General features: G+C 38.7%; 1 long non-coding RNA gene across 1 annotated transcript; it reads right to left on the reverse strand.

Moving 5' to 3' along the window:
* Window positions 1–2,350: 2,350 nt before the first annotated feature.
* On the reverse strand, window positions 2,351–17,338 carry LOC122987453. Its single transcript, XR_006404493.1, has 3 exons — window positions 17,057–17,338; window positions 16,774–16,820; window positions 2,351–2,621 (listed from the first exon to the last, which is right to left on the reverse strand). It is a non-coding gene; the product is annotated as an uncharacterized LOC122987453 (long non-coding RNA).
* Between the last annotated feature and the right edge of the window lie 312 nt (window positions 17,339–17,650).

Consider the following 17,650-nt stretch of genomic DNA (forward strand, 5'->3'; position numbering starts at 1 on the left):
CACCACTAGATGTGTGAAGATTATACAGGTATGTTTTAAGATACTTAACAAGTCAAAGCCTTTAGAGGAATCTGGCAGGCTTTTTATCTACATCAGTGACAGTTTGATCAATCAATCTCCTTAAAGAAAAAAAGAAAATGTGGGTGGTTGTGTGTTACCTGCAAACAAGATTTTGCTGTATACAAATGGATATGTTTTACTTTTATGTTCTTTTTTTAAAGAACATTTTTAAGTATACATAAGAAAAACTCAGTTTATAGTGTAAAAGTTTTTGTATAACTTGTTTTCTTGAAGCTGTAGTAAACTTGATGCCTTTTTCAAATTTATTAAGTTTGTCATTTTATGTACTGTGCTAAGCATTTGAAGTTACATAATTATTATTATTATTATTTTTTAAATAACCAGATTTCATTTAGGCTGTTGGCAAATTGGCATTCTAGCTGCTAAACAGTGAACTTGTCAGTTACACATGAAAGGCACCACCCAGGGAGGTTTGTGACATAACAGTTTGTGACTGTTGAGAATCGCCTGTTGGAACCAAGAAATAAAGATGAAACAAATTAAGTTTAAGAGACAGCGGGTTGGCACTGACAAGTTTTTGGTGATATTTCTATGAGCTGATGGCAAAACCAGAAACACGACTAATATTTAATTACAAATCCAGCATTTTCAACAAGATTAAACTTGATGGAGCTTTAGTTTGTAACTGCAAAATGCTACAAATATTCATTTTGGGGAAAAATAATAATGACTAGAACTTTTTTTAAACATCTAAGTGTTAGCCTATAGTGTGCGTTATATGTTTACAGCCTGTTTATAGCCTGATAATGGCATTTTAATGAAGACTGTAAAAAACAATTGTCATGTTAAGTGGTAAATGCCTTCTACGTGAAAGGATTTTTTCTTTCTATATTTCTGTCTGAGAAAGGAATTGAATAACTGATTAAAAATGTTTTCAGTTATGGTCTATACATATAAAAAATGTCAGCTATATCACTGCACTCTCCCTTTACCACACTCCAAGGTAATCTCCAAGGTCTCCAAATATAACAGTGGCAAGAATCTTCCATTTTAGCCCTGTTGTAAGTCCAGGCACAGGAATTTCTGCATAGTGATTTGGCATAAAATTAGCTCTCTCTCATTGGAGGTATTTCATAAAAAAGTGCAAGGTTTTGACTTTGACAAACATAATGTGCGTTATTGCCAGCAGACATTTAGACATGCACATCTTCATTCCAAGTAGGAAAAAAAAGGTCATTCTGCCCACCCAACATCAAAGATTTATATTGTTTTCTCTTTTTTTGCAGTGAGATGCCTCTCAGCAAGTCCTGATATGCACGAATGTATGTTTTCTCTCCCTGCTGGATCTTATGTTTTTTATAACCATTACCACAGGCATTAGTAGGGTTGTTTGCACTCTGCACTGAAGCTTGGTGGTATAATAAACTGTTAATTTTTCACTTCTATCTGACAGAATATCATTAAACTCAGCTATAAAGGAGAGATGGCAAATAAAAGCTCCCCATTCTTATAATAATCTGCTGCACAAGTTTAGTAATAATAACACTGGGACCACTGGGAGGCAAAGTCGAGCACACATTTTTCACTGTTGATACTGCAATAGAAGGCACTGATGATGTAGGATTTGCACGGCATTGCCTGTGAGAGTAGATAGTGGGTTACTGTGATATGTGAGCAATATCACTCTTTCTATTTTGTAAAAGACTGCATAAATTCTAAAAATTTACATTAAGATGATGTTCTGGAGTAAATATTAATACATACAAATATTTAGTGACATTTTGTGTGAATATTTTCATTTAATGTGAAGCTTTTTGTGGTTTTGATATACTACACACACAGACACACACACACACACACATCATTATGAGTTTCTGGGTGACTCATTTTCCCCATTTACTCTGGAAACAGACAGAGGCTGCTCCCGCCAGCCTGGGAGGTACAGAGTGGAATGAAAAGCTAGTTTGGAGATGATATCTGTCCATCTCCAACCATGGAGATTACAGCCATGACAGCTGTTGTGGCGAACGGCTTATAGCTTACAGAAGTACCTGCAAAGAGATGGTCACGATAAAATAAATTACCTGTGTGGCAGCTGACGGCTTAAGAACACTGCCTCATTTCATTTTATTTTTCCCTCCACTAAAAGAGCTGTTATCTAATTTTGTTTGGGCTAAATTGATAGAGATTAGGAGTAATTTTAACTAAATTTCTCATTATTGCTCACAAGAAGTTGCGTGCCTTTAATGTGCAATCTAAACAGTATCCAAACATTTAACCAATCCTCCAGATTACAGCACGGCGAACAAACTGTACCACTTAATGTTACTCTGATTTGACATGACTCTGTTTTTATTTTATATCGTCTACCCAGGGCTCAAGGCTGCCCCTGTGGCTATAGCAAAACACAAAATTCTTGGCTCGATCTCTGATATGGCCACATGGTTGTGTGGTGCAGTGCACTCTGCTCCATTCCTCTCTTTGCACACTCAGCCTGTGGAGCTGAGGTTTAAAGGAAAGGCCTTATCAGTGTCCTCCAGGTCCTCCACCTTCACTGGAGTCGGTATCCTCGGGGGTTAAGGCAAGGGGAAAAGTGAAGCCTGGAAGAAGAGGAGAGAAGGAGACAAAGTAGTGCGACGAAGAAGAAATGGAGAAAGAAGAACAAGGGGTGACAGTGGGGCCTTGCAGAGACCTTTAGAGGGGCAGGTGCTTAAAATTAAAAAAGGGGCACATGGAACAAAAAAATACCAAAATACCATACACCAACATAATTTACAGCATAACCTGTTGGATTATAGCAACCCATATTCAAACAGAATGCAACCTGGATTCTTACAACAAACCACATCACACTATATGATTGTCCCCCACCCAAAGAAATTGGAGGGGGACTATGAGTCGCTCTCTATTCTCTGCAGGCTGGACGAGGCACACTCAGAGCTGAGAACCATAATGGCCACAGTATAGATCATAAACTGTGAGGACCAAGGTTTTCTTATTGTAAGGGTAAATGAATGGCAGGATTAGCCCAAGGCTTCAAGTATTTTTGTCTGAAGGACTCAGCGTATAATGTTGGATTGAATGGCATACAAAACAATTTGCTTTCAAAAACAAAAACCCCTGAGTGGTGAAAAGGCTGCTCCTTTGAAGACATTTAGCATATACATATCATTTCTAAACAAAGAATATGCTTTTGATATGGTGACAATCTCTCTGATCCAGAGCATAACATGTACTTCTTCAAATCCCATAATTACAAAGAAATTAAAAAAAAAAAAAAACAAAACCTAAAAAGGCATACAGCAACTGGGACAGAAAGGGTAGAATCTTTAAAGACTATAAGATATGGCTAAAAATAATGGAGAGGCAGAGTTCAAATGTAGTGCAAGAGAAAGTTAGACAAAACCACACAGCTATAAAGTCTTATCTTAGAAACTGCACAAGTTAGGCACAAGCAGCACATAGCTGCCATTTCATAATTTATTAATTTAGATCTTTGTTTCTGCAAAAGTAAGAAAACATTCTGGGATCTATATTTAACAGCTCCAAGCAACACAGTTGAAAAATATTTATAAGTCCTTGAACATCATTTGCTGTATGTCAGAACATGTTTTGACTGAAATATCTTATTGGATGTTGGATTTTTAATTGTTCTAAAATGGAGACGTCACTGAATAAGCACTTAGCTTAAATATTTACACAGAGGTTTTTTTTTTTTTGCTGAAGTATCACCTATTTTGTTAAGGTACAGTTACTGAGGTCAACGGCATATTAACAGCTTAAGAAAACATCATGTTAATAGAGTCGTGTAATATTAGTATCTATAAGTCCTTTTATAGCAGGTTTCAATCTTGTGCTTTGACTTTTGTTAGTGGGAATGCCAGTAGTTTACATTTGAATAACAGATTGTGCCTTTAAAAATATTCACAGAACAGTAATTCATCTATATACAGCTCTAAGTTTCTTACCAGCTTTCCGGCCTTGAATTTGTTCATGTCTCTCCATCACCTGATACCTGCTTCTATGTGTCTCTATTTCCTCCTGAAACTTTTTCTTTAAATCTTAAATCAGTTGCATCTTCTTTACTTTCTCCTTGTTTTCCTTTCAACACCATTACATCCTGCAATTCTTCCTCACTTCTGTCTTCTCTCTCCTGATTCCTTCACTCACTCTGGAAATGTAAAGAGTTTTCCTTTTAAAAATCTGACAGAGCATGAAGCAGAAATTTAACTTGTATTGTGTTAATTACAGTAATTGTGGACAAACAACAGACAGTGGAAATGCATCAGTAGTCAAGCTCTCCAAACTATCAAGCTACATTAACATTACTGTCATGTAAAGCAGCAGCAGCAGCAGATAAACTGGATGGTTAAAACAACACTAATGTCAAATTTAAAAACTTTAGCTTCACTGAAGAGTTTTTGCTAACTACTTACTTTGTTGTCTTTTGTCAAACACATTATTATTTGATGGGGCACATGTCAATTAATGTCATATATCATCCTCTGAACTGATTCATTCATCTGTCTCATGAAAGGGCTCCAGTCTGCCTGCTAGCTTCAGCACAGAGAGTTCAGTTGTTTTAAACCTCCGCATAGGAGGAGTGGGTGGTAGTTTGTCGGTCGCTCCTTGTTAACAGTAGCAACTGTCTCCGTGTATCATACAGGGATACATTGTTTAAACAGAAAACAAAACGAGCGCTCCTAGAAGCTACAACAGAAAGTGCGGTAGGAAGCCAGTCTGAGCTAACAGCTGTAAAGTGATGGACAATCTAATATAAACAGACAAAAGAGAGCAGAAGTGTGTTGATGTTGTTGAGGGTGCCAGGAAGTTATTAGTCTCAAATTCCCGTTGTAACAGCTCTTTTTCTGCATGACATCACTTTATCACCACCGTCTACTTTACTGTGTCATATGTGGAAGGATTAAAAGAGTCATTATTTACTGTACTTTGTGACTGAACACCACTAATTGCAATTCATAATATTCTGCAGAAGATGGCTTCCACAAAGACAAAAAACAGAAGGCTGGCATCTAGTGAAGAATGTCCAGATTGTACCACCATGTCATTTGCCATTACAAAAGCAACAGCATGTGTGATGTATTAGTTTTTCTCAATCGCTTACACACTGGGCCTATTAACTAAAACACCCCAAACCATGACGCCATCTACCCAAAGACAGACCCATTTCCCAAAACTATAAAACACTATTCCCCTGTTTTCACTCATGTGCTCATTTAGAAAGCACTGGCATTCAATATCATTAACTCAAGTCATCACAGCTGGAACCCAATTAACACACAATTCCCCAGGTGGAAATACTAAGAGTCAAAATTGTTCACACACCAATCAGAATCTCAGGATAGATAGATAAAGGGCCGTGGGTCAGTTCACTTGTTTTGGAATAATGGATGGATTGACACGAAGACCTGAGGCAGAATAAATGTGATTTATTTCTTAATGGTTTTTGTTGTTCATTGGTTCCTATCAGTACACACATTGAAATGGTTTTTACTGTATTCTATGTTCTTTGTCAGTTGCATATTTTTACAGTACATTTACCTTTTCACTCAGTTCCAGTTTATTTTACTACAGTACATTGAGGAATTAAAAACTCTGAAAATGTATACGAGTTGTGTCTTTATATTGTGTTCATCATGTAAAGAGGTTGTTCTGGGGGAAAACCATCAGTGCCATTATTCATTGCTTTATCAAGTTTTTAATGGTAGTGTTTTGAATTGATCTCACCAGTGTGTAATGGCTATTTGTAGTATATGTGTATTTGATGGCTTTTATGTGATGTCTGAAGGCAAAGTTTGGTTTAGATGTAAGATTACATCGTTTTGAGTGGAGAGTTTGGTTTTGGCATGGAAGTTTGAAGTTTGTGAAGATGAGTGTGCAGTTATGCATTTGTGTTTAGAGTTTTGGGAAATGGAGCATAATTTCAAGAAATGTGTCTTTAACAGGGAAAGCATGTAGTAATGTTACGGTTTGTTGCAGGTGTGTCTCTCTGAGAGCATTGTTCTAATTAAAAGTGAGAGTGAAAGCACTCTGGGTGCATCATCAGATGGTGATACTTCAGGTGATGAACTTGTTCAGTTTGTGGTATTTCCCATTTTTGTTGGCACATGTTCTTCTTTTAACATCACAAGGGGTGTCATGATTTTGATTCTAAATCGATCAAAATGAACGTTCTACTTCAACCTTAGAAGTCAAAAGCAGGATCAGCAAGTCTTCCAGTATTTCTTTTTTCTTTTTCAACCCCACCGACTTGTGCTCGTCTAGCACATGTCCAAAGAAAAAAAAGAATATTTTGAAGAGGACAGCATAGCTTACTTACCTCCTGCTTTCCTGAAGTCACTGGTGTGGCAACATTTTGCCCTCCCAACGAGTTGTGTAAAGAACTAATGCGTCATTGACAGAAAAACTACAGTTTGTAGGATATGTTACACACTTCGGTGAAGTTTGAAATATATTAATAGGTTCAAACTTCCCAGATCAATAACTTATTGGCGAAACACTGTTAAAACACAAACAACACCTCTTTCTTACCGTAGTAAGGTAGACAACAAGCTACAACACAATTTTCAGCAAAATAAGCCGTCCTCTGAGCTAAACAAATAACATTGGTCTCTACGTACACACACAGCACAAACCACCACCCACCTCATTTATCCACACCTGCTTTTACACTTAAGATTTCTGTGACAATTAAGATGTCACTTTCTGTGTCCGCACAAAAATGTTTCCTTAAAAGGGAATGCTCTTTCATCTAACTATTCAGTTGTTGCGTGTCTGGTGTGTTTAGCAAGTCAACCAAACCTGCTGTGCCCATTTTGGAAAGTGGGCTCCTAAATATATGATTCGGTAGAAACAACATTGTGTCAGTGTTGGGATTGAGTTATTAGTATGCAGTTGAGCAATGTAACTATTGACAGTATACTTAAGTTTTTAATCAATTAAATTTTCTATCGCGATCAGTGTTTATATTGCCCAGCTCTAGCCCATGTTGTTGTGATGTTTTCCTTACTTCAGTGAATAACTAGCCACACATAGAGGAAGTAATATGACGTCGAAATAGCTCCAATACACAACAGCTGCTTCTGTATTGAACAACCACGTTGCATTGACAATAAACAATCATACAGAAAGAAAGCCACCATAGAAAAGGGATAAACAGCTATTTCTCCACCAACAATAGATAGACCAAAACACAACACAGCCACAAGGCATGTTGCATTTTGAAAAAGGGGGGTAACTCATTTTTTCTATCCTTAAACCTCTTGTTACAATAAGCTGAAGTCAATTCGTCTTTCTAAGATTCCTCAGTCTTTGTAGGGCATTGTGGCACAAGGAAGCTTGCGGGAAAGAGACTTTACCAAAAACTGTAATCACAACACTCTGTAGGTGCATATTTTCATTTAAATACTCAAGAACAGAATGATAAGCTCCACAGCAGCGATGGCAACAAGATGAGGAGACCTACATGCTGACCACAGTGATGTGACAGTTATAATGTGGTGAGGCTGGAACAGTAGAAAGCCCTCCAGCCTTTAGACTGAATCAGAGGTAATATGGGTCGCTGTTGGTGCATTCTAATTTTGACATATCTCCAGGCGCAGATTACCTAGCACAACACACTCCCAGAATGGCAAGACACATTTCTTCAAGTCAGACCCAAAAATACAAGTGGCCTCATCATCTGAAGGAGGTCAAGCCATCTGTTTAGTGTGGGCTAGAGAAAAGCTAAATGAGAGTAGCATGAAGGTCAGTTGCCTAAATTAAATTAAATACAGTCAAAAGTTTGGACACACTTTCTCATTCAGGTGAATGGGAAGGTGTGTCCAAACTTTACTTTTGGTTTATAGCCAAAACCATTTTTTGTACCAGGCTGTGAACATGTTTATTTCTGCTGTAAAGTTGGGCATTTTAACATGGGGATCTATGGGTAATGACTCGCTTTTGGAGCAAGCCTCAAGTGGCCATTCAAGGAACTGCAGTTTTTGGCACTTCTGCATTGGCTTCATTTTACAGCCCCAGAAGTTGCCACTTTAGGAGGACAGGCTCCCACTGTCCTCCTCAGGGCGGGATCTCTTACATCAATTTAATGTACTTAATTTTTTTTCTTGCTTATATATGATTGGCCAAGACACGTAAAATGACGCTCCAAGGGAGGACGTCCTTCCTAACCAATCAACAAGCAGAATGCAATATTGACATTGTGTTGGTCCAATGATAGCTTCCAGATTTCATCTTCAATTGTCTCCACTGTAAGGCAGAGTAACAGCAGTAGATAATGAGCAGTAGATAGCTCCTTGTGTTAGCCAACGCAACAGTTAGCTTGTTGTAGCAGCCTGAAGGAATCTTTATACATCCATGGAAGGACTGTTAAGGACTCTTAAGCTAACAGGAGAATGGATTTGGACTGGATAGCGCAGCAGTGGCAGGATGCCGCCGGGGAGGCTGGAGAGAGAAGCAACCGGAGAAACAACCAGGAGAGTTGGCGTGTTTGTCATTGTTGCTAATGATATCATACTGGTTAGCCAGCAGCCACGAAGTTCTGTTAATTAACGAACAAGATGACCAACAGCCATGACATGGATACTTCATCTCCATGATAGAATGAAGAAGATATCAGATAACGTGAGTCAGATACAGCTTCTCTCTCTCTGTCTCATCTCTGATGGTTAAATGTCTCTATGGCTGTTGTGTGAATTTATCTCCTTAACAAGAATGCAGCAGAGATCATACAATGCGCTGTAGGTAGTTTGCTTGTTGAAGTTACAGTGAGCTGTCTGGACTCACTCATTCATTTGGAATTGATCCAGTTTTTAATTGAGTGGTTGTTCAGTCACCTGTTAATGTTGTGTGATTTGTGAATGAGTGTGCAGAAGATTTCGTTGCTTGTTGTGACAGTTTCTTCAGTTAATTTTTAAGCTGAGCTGTATATTGAGTGATAAGCTAAAAGTATAACAAGTGTTAAGATGTCATCTTTGTAGACTATATTTTGTATGTGGTGCATATAGATAAGACTGTGTAAGTCATGTATTTGATACATGAATTAATACTTTCTGATATGAACCTACACTTTTAGATCTGTGAATGTTTTTTAGTGTTCAGCACTGATCTATACCTGTATCAGATTTGTGGTACTTTATATATTTCTGTATACTAAGAAAATACACAGGAAACACATGTAAATCATGTGATATTTTGTCTGTTTTTGATGAGAATATAAATCTGTAGTCACAATAGAACAATACTTTAAATTTGAATTTCACTTTGTTGGTAAAATGACACATCCTGAACCACTCCACAGCTAAAATGAGCACTTCTTTGTTTAGAAACAATATGTATATTCTAAATGTATTTAAAGAAGCAGCCTTTTCACCACTCAGGGGTTTTTGTTTTTGAAAACAAATTGTTTTATTGGCGTACAAACTTGCCCCCCACTCCTCCGATTTCATCAGGTGGGAGACAGTGATATAGCTTGATGCGGTTTGTTGTAAGATTCCATGTCGGTTTTCCTCCAATCCTCCCTAATTTTTTGAGTCACCAGCCACCACATTGTATGAGCAACTCTTTCAGATTATACTGAAACATTTGATTCATATCAATATGCAGGTTCTTTCCTGCTTTGAAAGGAAAACTAAATATAATTTCTGTGGCATGAATATGAGCAAGCAATCATCAAAGGAGGAGAGGGAGTATAGAAGTATAGAGAAAATAGTTCCCTACTTTCACTGACTTAACAGTTACATTTAAATCACTTATAAGGACACCAAATGTGAGGGGAAACATGGAGATCAGCCAAATGGTACTGTTAAAAGCTTTTGATCTAAATTTAAAAGCTTTTTCATTACACCTGGGCTCTTTGAAATGCCAGCTACAAATTATTTCCCCACCAACTTTGTGCTACTAACTAATTCATGGAAAACTGCTGGTGATTGTTATTGCAGACCTAAAAAATGTACACTTATATCTCTGTCAACATGTTGGTGTGTATGTGTGTTTATGTTTGTATGTGTGTATGAAAGAGAGGCATTGAAGCTATGAGGGTTTTTTTTTCATATTGTCACATCTCACAAACAGCAGGAAACTAAGGTGACTTTCAAAACACTTGGCAGCCTCCCATAATTGCAAGCTTTTATGATGGAGCAAAGCTGCCTTTAAAGGAGGCTCTTAGAGCAGAAGGAACCCAATGAGGAATGTGTCCTCGACAATGGGCGGGAACTGTTTGCTCAAACTGCCATTAGGCTACATTGCTGGGGACATACTGCGGTCATTTATTTGAAACTTGTGACAGCGTCCATTCAATTAGGGGAAATGCCCAACGTCTTGTGAAAGGAACTGGAACAAAGTAGCACATCATGATCCAGGGTCAGTTCTTACCCTCTAAATTCTCAATAGAGTCATATTTCAGAGAACAATTTTGTAAGGTAGCAATTGTCTTCTAAATTGCAGTTGAAGGCCTTTTTAGGAAAGGGTGACATTTCAGCACTTCAGTGGAAACCGATAGTACTGAATGGATCCCCTAACTTATTTGCCAACTGGCCTTAAATTAAAAGTGCAGTGTGTAGAATTTAGTGGCATCTAGTAGAACGGACATGGCAGAAATGGAATATATTATTCATAAGTATGTTTTAATTAGTTTATAATCACCTGAACATAAGAATCTTCGTGTTTTCGTTACCTTAGAATGAGCCCTCTATATCTACACAGGGAGTGGGTCCTCTTCCATGGAGCCCGCCATGTTGCACTTCCATGTTTCTGCAGTAGCCAAGACGGCACAAACCAAACACTGGCTCCACAGAGGGCCTATTGTGTTTTTCACAAGTTTTGCGGCCACTGTTCTCCTACATATTTGGAAAGGGTATTCAGGTGGTTGCAATTTACAACCCCACCACTAGATGCCACTAAATTCTACACACTGCACCTTTAAGGCATGAATGGGATCTTCTGTCCTTTTACAGATATCAAAGTCAGTCATATGCTTACATGCTTTTGCCTGCCACGAGAAAATTATCATGGTTCACCATCAGTTAACTAAAACAAGGATTGTTCAACCCTATTTTTCTGCAGGGCACATTTAAATCAGTCAGACATCCAGTAATACACAAAAATAAATCTGTCCAGTTAAGAAGCCATTGACATCTTGCAGACATATCCCCTTGAAATGACAAGTAGGCACCATGACACATCAAAGTGGTGCAGCAGGTGAGCCAAATCATTAGATTAGGCAGATTTACGGCTTCATGAAACTTGTTATTACCCACGGCGCGCTCCACTGATGTTTAGCCTGATGTCTTTATGAGGGGGCCGTTGTTCACCTTGCCCTGACAGACACTGTGTGATGATTAGAATACTAGAGACTCAATTTGACTCACTTCTCACGTCAGACAAGCAAAAGTCTGTTTGCAACCTCTGGATGACTTTAGGTCTGAGATGACCCTGGACTTAAGGTTAAATAAATTATAACTATGGTCGAAATAGAAATCTAAGAATTTTCCCCTAATTAGTTCATCAAATGATTATTGTTGGTTAACTGTGACTCTTAACTCTTCTACCTCAATCTCAGCCACAGACTCGTATCTATGAGCAGCAGCAATATCGGACACAGATGTTTTCACCTTCTTTGTGCAGTATGGCTAGTTAATCTATTAGAGCAGCTCATGCCTATGGGTTTTTCTTCTGCTCACAGAGGCTCAACGGATGGATCGTTGAGGCTTAATTTAACACTGCAAACAATGGCAAACAGCCGCAAATAACGGCAGCCGTCATGAGCTTATCAGCCTGAGCGGGGATTACAAGGGAAATGAATCATTAACACTATTGCCACTTGAATGCAGCTAAAGCATGATTGGCAGGTTGAAAGCTGGGTGTTAAGAGGAGGAAAGGAAATGGGTGGAGCTGTGGCCTGATACCCAGTGAAGCGGGTATCATTATTGGATAAGAGCTCTAGGAGGCCCAGCCAAAATGACCCACTGTGTGTGAGTGGAAGGCAGAAAAGAGTGAAGGAATGGATAAAAGAAAATTAAAGCATGAAAGACAGAGCATGACTTAAACTGCCTGCCCACTACGCCTGGTCGAATCAGACATATACTGACACGCTATCCAAAGTCCATGAACCTATTCTCTCCCAACAGCACACTGACAGCAGGTGCTGAATCGCAATGTCGCCTTCCTCTGTTTATAGTTTACTTTGGGGTTTTTTGTATTAACACAACAGCTTTGAGATGTGTACGGCATGGAGTGCACTGCAACCCCACGCTCGCCTCTCCCAATATGACACCAGGTAAATTTTAATGGCTTTATGGAAAATAGTGGGATGCCATGCTGGTGAAGGGGATTCTGGGTCATGGAGGGATTTGTTAAGTTATTACAGTGTCTGGAGCAAGGCCCTTATCGGCACCTGCCAAGTCTTTGGCGGACCCAGTGGGATTGCACTGACCCTGGTGGAAGTAATGGATATTAGAAAATCTTCCCACTGTGGGGTGGGGTAGGGTGGGGGTGGGGGGGTGACAGTGCAGAGAAAAGGCAGAGAGGGAGGAGAAATGGATAGAACCTCAAGGACACAAAGCTACAGTATGGCAGCACTATAACTGAGCAAAGATCTCTAATTCACAGAAGGAGGAGAGTTGCAGATTTGATGTGGTGTGTAAACTAAGAAATGACTCACCGGATTATAGAACAATTTAGAGGATTTCACAAGGTAATAACTTTTTATTTAGTATTTTTTATTTATTGTTTGAATTATTTATTTTTGTTTTTAGGTACTGAATCACACTGATACACTGTTTTACAATAGAGTCCTGTCCATTAAGAAGTCATGTATGCAAATTCAAGCCTGAATCATAAAAGTTGTGGTTCAATACTATTTTATCAAATTCTTACCAAACTCTTATTGAATTGAATTTCAAATTCCTTGTCGAATGTACCCATGTTCAACTTTTAACATTGCAAGTAACTAAAGATATATATAATAAACTCAAGGATCTGTAATCTGCTTTTGTTGGCTAAAACCATTTTGAAAGGCAGCCTGATTAATGTTCACAACCTGCAGCTACCATCTGAAATGTGACAAGTTGAAAAATATATGAAATGTTAAATGCTTAAATGTATCTGACACATTGAAGCAACAGCTGTAGCCAACTGACCTTGTACAGCTTATTCTCACGAGGTACTTGCTCCATAGTTTCAATTTCCTTGGCTGAGTACAGACAGCAGCTTCCAAAGAGCACATTCACCAAACAGCCAAAAGATTCATATTACGGAATTAGCATTAATTAGTTACAGCTGACATACAGTACAACAATGATTGACATTTGGTTAGCAGCAGCGATGGTCAGAGCCAGCTAATAATGAGAAGACTGTAAGTGTTACCTGAATATTTTGTATGTTTTCTGTTAATAAAAAGAGGGAGGAACTGATTTGTTAGTAGTAAGTGAATCTGGATATTTTGCCAACCAGGAACTGGATCCAAAATGAAACTGACTACTAGAACCCAACCCTAGGAATCATACAACATTTAAAAATAAGACATGTATCCCATGTGTACAGTGTTACTAGATATTAGAGTTGCAATATTTTGTAGATGAATCGATTGGTTGAGAGAATATTAATCTCCAACTATTTTGATCGAGAAAATAATAGACAGATTAATTGATAATGAAAACAATCAACCTTACTGGCACAAAATTGTTTACAAATGTGAAGAGGAAATAGGATGATAATCAGAATTAATTGTCATATAAATAAATTGCTGAAGAAAAAATTGGTGATGTGGGTAGCAATTCAGAGATCAGGAACCAGGCTAAAAGAAAATGTAGTAAATATTTTGCTTAGCTACAATCACCTATGGTTGTATGAGTTAACAGATAATCATCAGCCCCAAACAAACAGTCTATTAAGTATGAGGTCAAAGATCATCTTATGGAGCAAGACATTGCTTAAATGTAAAAGGAAGATGTTCAAATTTTAATTTGTTGTTTTAGTTCCTCTGTCAGCCATACTCATGCTACCTGCATATCGACCTAGTGTGTCTGTGCAACCGTTCAGCGTTAATGAAGACAGAATGTTAGTGGTGACAACGCACACATCTTGCATTAACAAGACAAAGCCACTCACAGAGAGGCTGGCTTTCTGACAAGTGCTTTATTATCACAGGTTGCCCTTCTCAAGGTCGAAACCACAAACAATGCAACTCATCTGCTTACAAATGCACTTCAGTCATCTACGGCACTGTACGCACGGCACTGCATAATATATTCAAAAGTAATATGGGTTGTACATCTCTTTTGATTAAGCCTTGCTTTGAGACAAACCAGACACAAACCAGGCCAAACAAATCAAAGCCAAGCATAAATGTTTCAGAGCTTGTCATATCTCCTGTTGGTTTCTCAGGGTAAAATGATTTCCCTTTTGCTTTTATGCTAATCTTACAGACAGACAAAAATGATATCCAGTGGATGAACTGTCAGGAAGGAGGTAGGATCAAGTGACTCCTTACTGGGAAGCAAAAATAGACCAAGGAGAAACAGATTCTTCAGTGTCGTAGAAGCTTTAATGTTGGTCTGTCATTATGCGTCCTGTGTGGATCTGGGCTAAGAGATGACAATGTTTAGAGAACAGACCTGGCCCTACTGGGGAGTAAACACCGGAACACCAGAACACACTGCAAAAACAGCCGTGTTAATCATTCATCGGTCTGGTAGGATATTGACTCAATTTAACAGCTTTGATGGAAAGCATGTTAGGACACAAGTGAAATCCATTGTCTCCATTTCTCACTTTCATACTCCATGTAGCACGGGCAGAAGGCATCAGGATCGAGGAGGGGGAGAGAGACACAGTTTTGTTTTGGAGACTTGAACCCTATAGGATAAAGGAGGATTTTCTGTCTGCACTTTCTTGTAAGGCGAGAAAAGAAAAATTACCCAGCAGTAAATAGATGAGTTCGATAAGGCCTCCTAAATATAAGCCTTATCTCTCTCTCAATTTGAAACAGCCATGGAAGAAATAGGCCACGTTGTCACTCAGGCTTTTAATTAAAAACAGAGGAAAAGACTCTGTGTGTGTGTGTGTGTGTGTGTATCATTTCCCAGGAGAATGTAGTTTTAAAAACATTAATTCATGCTTAATATTTATCACCTCCAAATGACCTTGGTCTTGTAATACTTTAATTAATATTTTAATTTTTTGTCTGGTTCAGCTTTCCCGCTCCAATCTCATTCACCCAGTGTGTGACACACAGGGTGAATGAGATGGAGGAAGAGAGACAGAAAGAGAGAGAGACAGAGAGAGAGGGGTGACGTGACCCCATGTCTATTAATCAGCAACTCAGCTAGGCTCACATCACTAGAGCAGATAAGACCGCCTGTTGTCACACAGGTGGAAGTAATGGCTGGGAAGCACCCTTGGCCGATAGCGGCTTGTCCGAATGCTGAGATGTGGACTGACAAAGACACGTACAAGGCCTGGAAACAGAGAGCCGCTGTCAGGACTTTGACTGATAACAGCTTGAGTGAGAGGAGTGCAAGTGAAGAAGAACAAGTCGAAACAGACAGATAACACAGTGGCCTAAATGTGATTATGGCTCATCATCAGCTCAGGGAGCGTTCCTCCAAACATTGATTTGTGCCATCTTGTGTTTATCTTTAGCAAGATAGAGAAAAATAGTCTTTAGTAATTGTAATGATTTAGTTAAACTAAATAATGTCTATCAAGATTTTTGCAGTCAGACCAGGTGACATAATAACTTATGTTCTGATTGACAAAGACTCAGGAGATACGGTTACTGTAGTATTTGGCAAAATTACAATGTGAAACTGCGCTATAAATTACAAGATGGGGCCATAGCAGTATAGAGCTACCAAGCTTCTTTGTGAATTTTAGTAAAGGTATGGGCTCAAACTGCACCCATAGTCTTCATAACAACAGTTTTTCCTTTGATATCCTCTGATATAAAATCACAGCAGATCAGCCGTGTTAAATGCAATTACGTTTCCGTTTTCTGACTGCAAAGGTGTGACCAAGGCAATTTTGGTCAATCCCAAGGTTAGTCTCAAGTTACAAAACTCAAGTCAGATTTCAAGTGTAAATTGCGAGTCCAAAGTCAAGTCCATGGTGTTAGTTTGGAACATCAGTTCTAAAATCTAGGCCTAAATGTGTAAAACCAAGAGAAACTAACAAACAAGGGTCCAGATTTTATTATTTAAGGGTACATTTGTTTGTCATAGTCCCAACGTTTTCTCCCAGGTAAATGTAGATGTTATGAAATGCTGTATGAACAGCAGCAACAGGACCAAGAATATGCAGTAAAGTTACCATAGAGTTACAAAATTAGCAGCATAGCAACAGCAGCAACATAGGAACAAAGCCAGACATGTTTGCAGTGAGTCAAAAGGAAACCCCGCAGGACAACAACAACAATAACAGGGTAAAATACAGTTTGCCACAAAATCAGTTCAGCTCATGAGTCACATTATTACTCAAAGAAATTCATGTTTCATGGTGCGTATGCCAAAATACAAATAAAACAAAACTACACCCAGCCACTATGGACATGTATAGATAGATGGCAACACCATAACAGCAGAAATTAGGAACCATCAGATGCAAACAGATCTGCAAGAGCATTAAAACATCCAGCACTGTTAACAGCCTCATGTAGCCGAGCACATAAACACAGACAGCACAGAGCCAAGAAGTCATCTCACAAAATGCATATTAGTACAAAAAGCAAATTCTTACCTTGTTGAAGAGAAGCAGTGATCCCCGACGTCTCAGCAATAAACCATCTGGTAAGGTTAGAGGAAAGTGGTTCAGGCTTTAAAGAGTCAAACTATAACCAACAGAAAAGTAAGCTAAGTCACTACACGACAGTCAATTACATTTAATGCTGAGGCAAAGATGGCAGCAGCATTTAAGAGAAGCAATTAGCAGCTAACGTTAGCCTAACTGACAGCAAGTAACTCTTTGGCAGAGGCAAACCCAGCAGAACACAGCCAAAGCATCAACTCAAAGCAATTCTCACCTGGCTGAAGTAAAGGTGTGTCAGTGCTCTTTGAGAGGAGTCATGTTCTGAAACTGTGACAGGAGCTACAGCAAACTCCAACTTCCAGTTTGCTGCTAGGCCCACAGCTGATATGACACACAGCAGATTAACTGAGTCTCACAATTATTTCCTCAAAACGCTGTCCTGAAATGATATGATCTTACTATTAGCAAGCTAGCGTCCTTTGAAAAGTCTACATTGGCTCCTGCAGCAGCAACACAGCCAAGCAAACAGAGGGCAGGGCATAGAGAGCTTAAATAGCCCGCCTTTTTACCAGCGTTGCCAGATGGGAAAGGTTAAAAAAATTATCGTATTTTAAGAGGGATTATCATGAATCATAACCGAGACAACAAATAGGCGCAAATGTGTAATTTCAGAAAACATGTATTTATTGAGACTTTTTGGCACTGCCTACAAATCTAGTCACATTGTTAAAAAAAAATTTAAAAATTATTGACGTGGTTATATGATGCGTGGAAGGGGGTAAGGTTAGTCTTTCGGGACTCACTCAAATAACTCAAATGAAAATGTTTCAACATTGGAAACAAAAGCATAGCTGCTCAATAAATAAAT

The sequence above is a fragment of the Thunnus albacares genome, chromosome 8 (genome assembly GCF_914725855.1).
Source record: "Thunnus albacares chromosome 8, fThuAlb1.1, whole genome shotgun sequence".
Classification (NCBI taxonomy): domain Eukaryota; kingdom Metazoa; phylum Chordata; class Actinopteri; order Scombriformes; family Scombridae; genus Thunnus; species Thunnus albacares.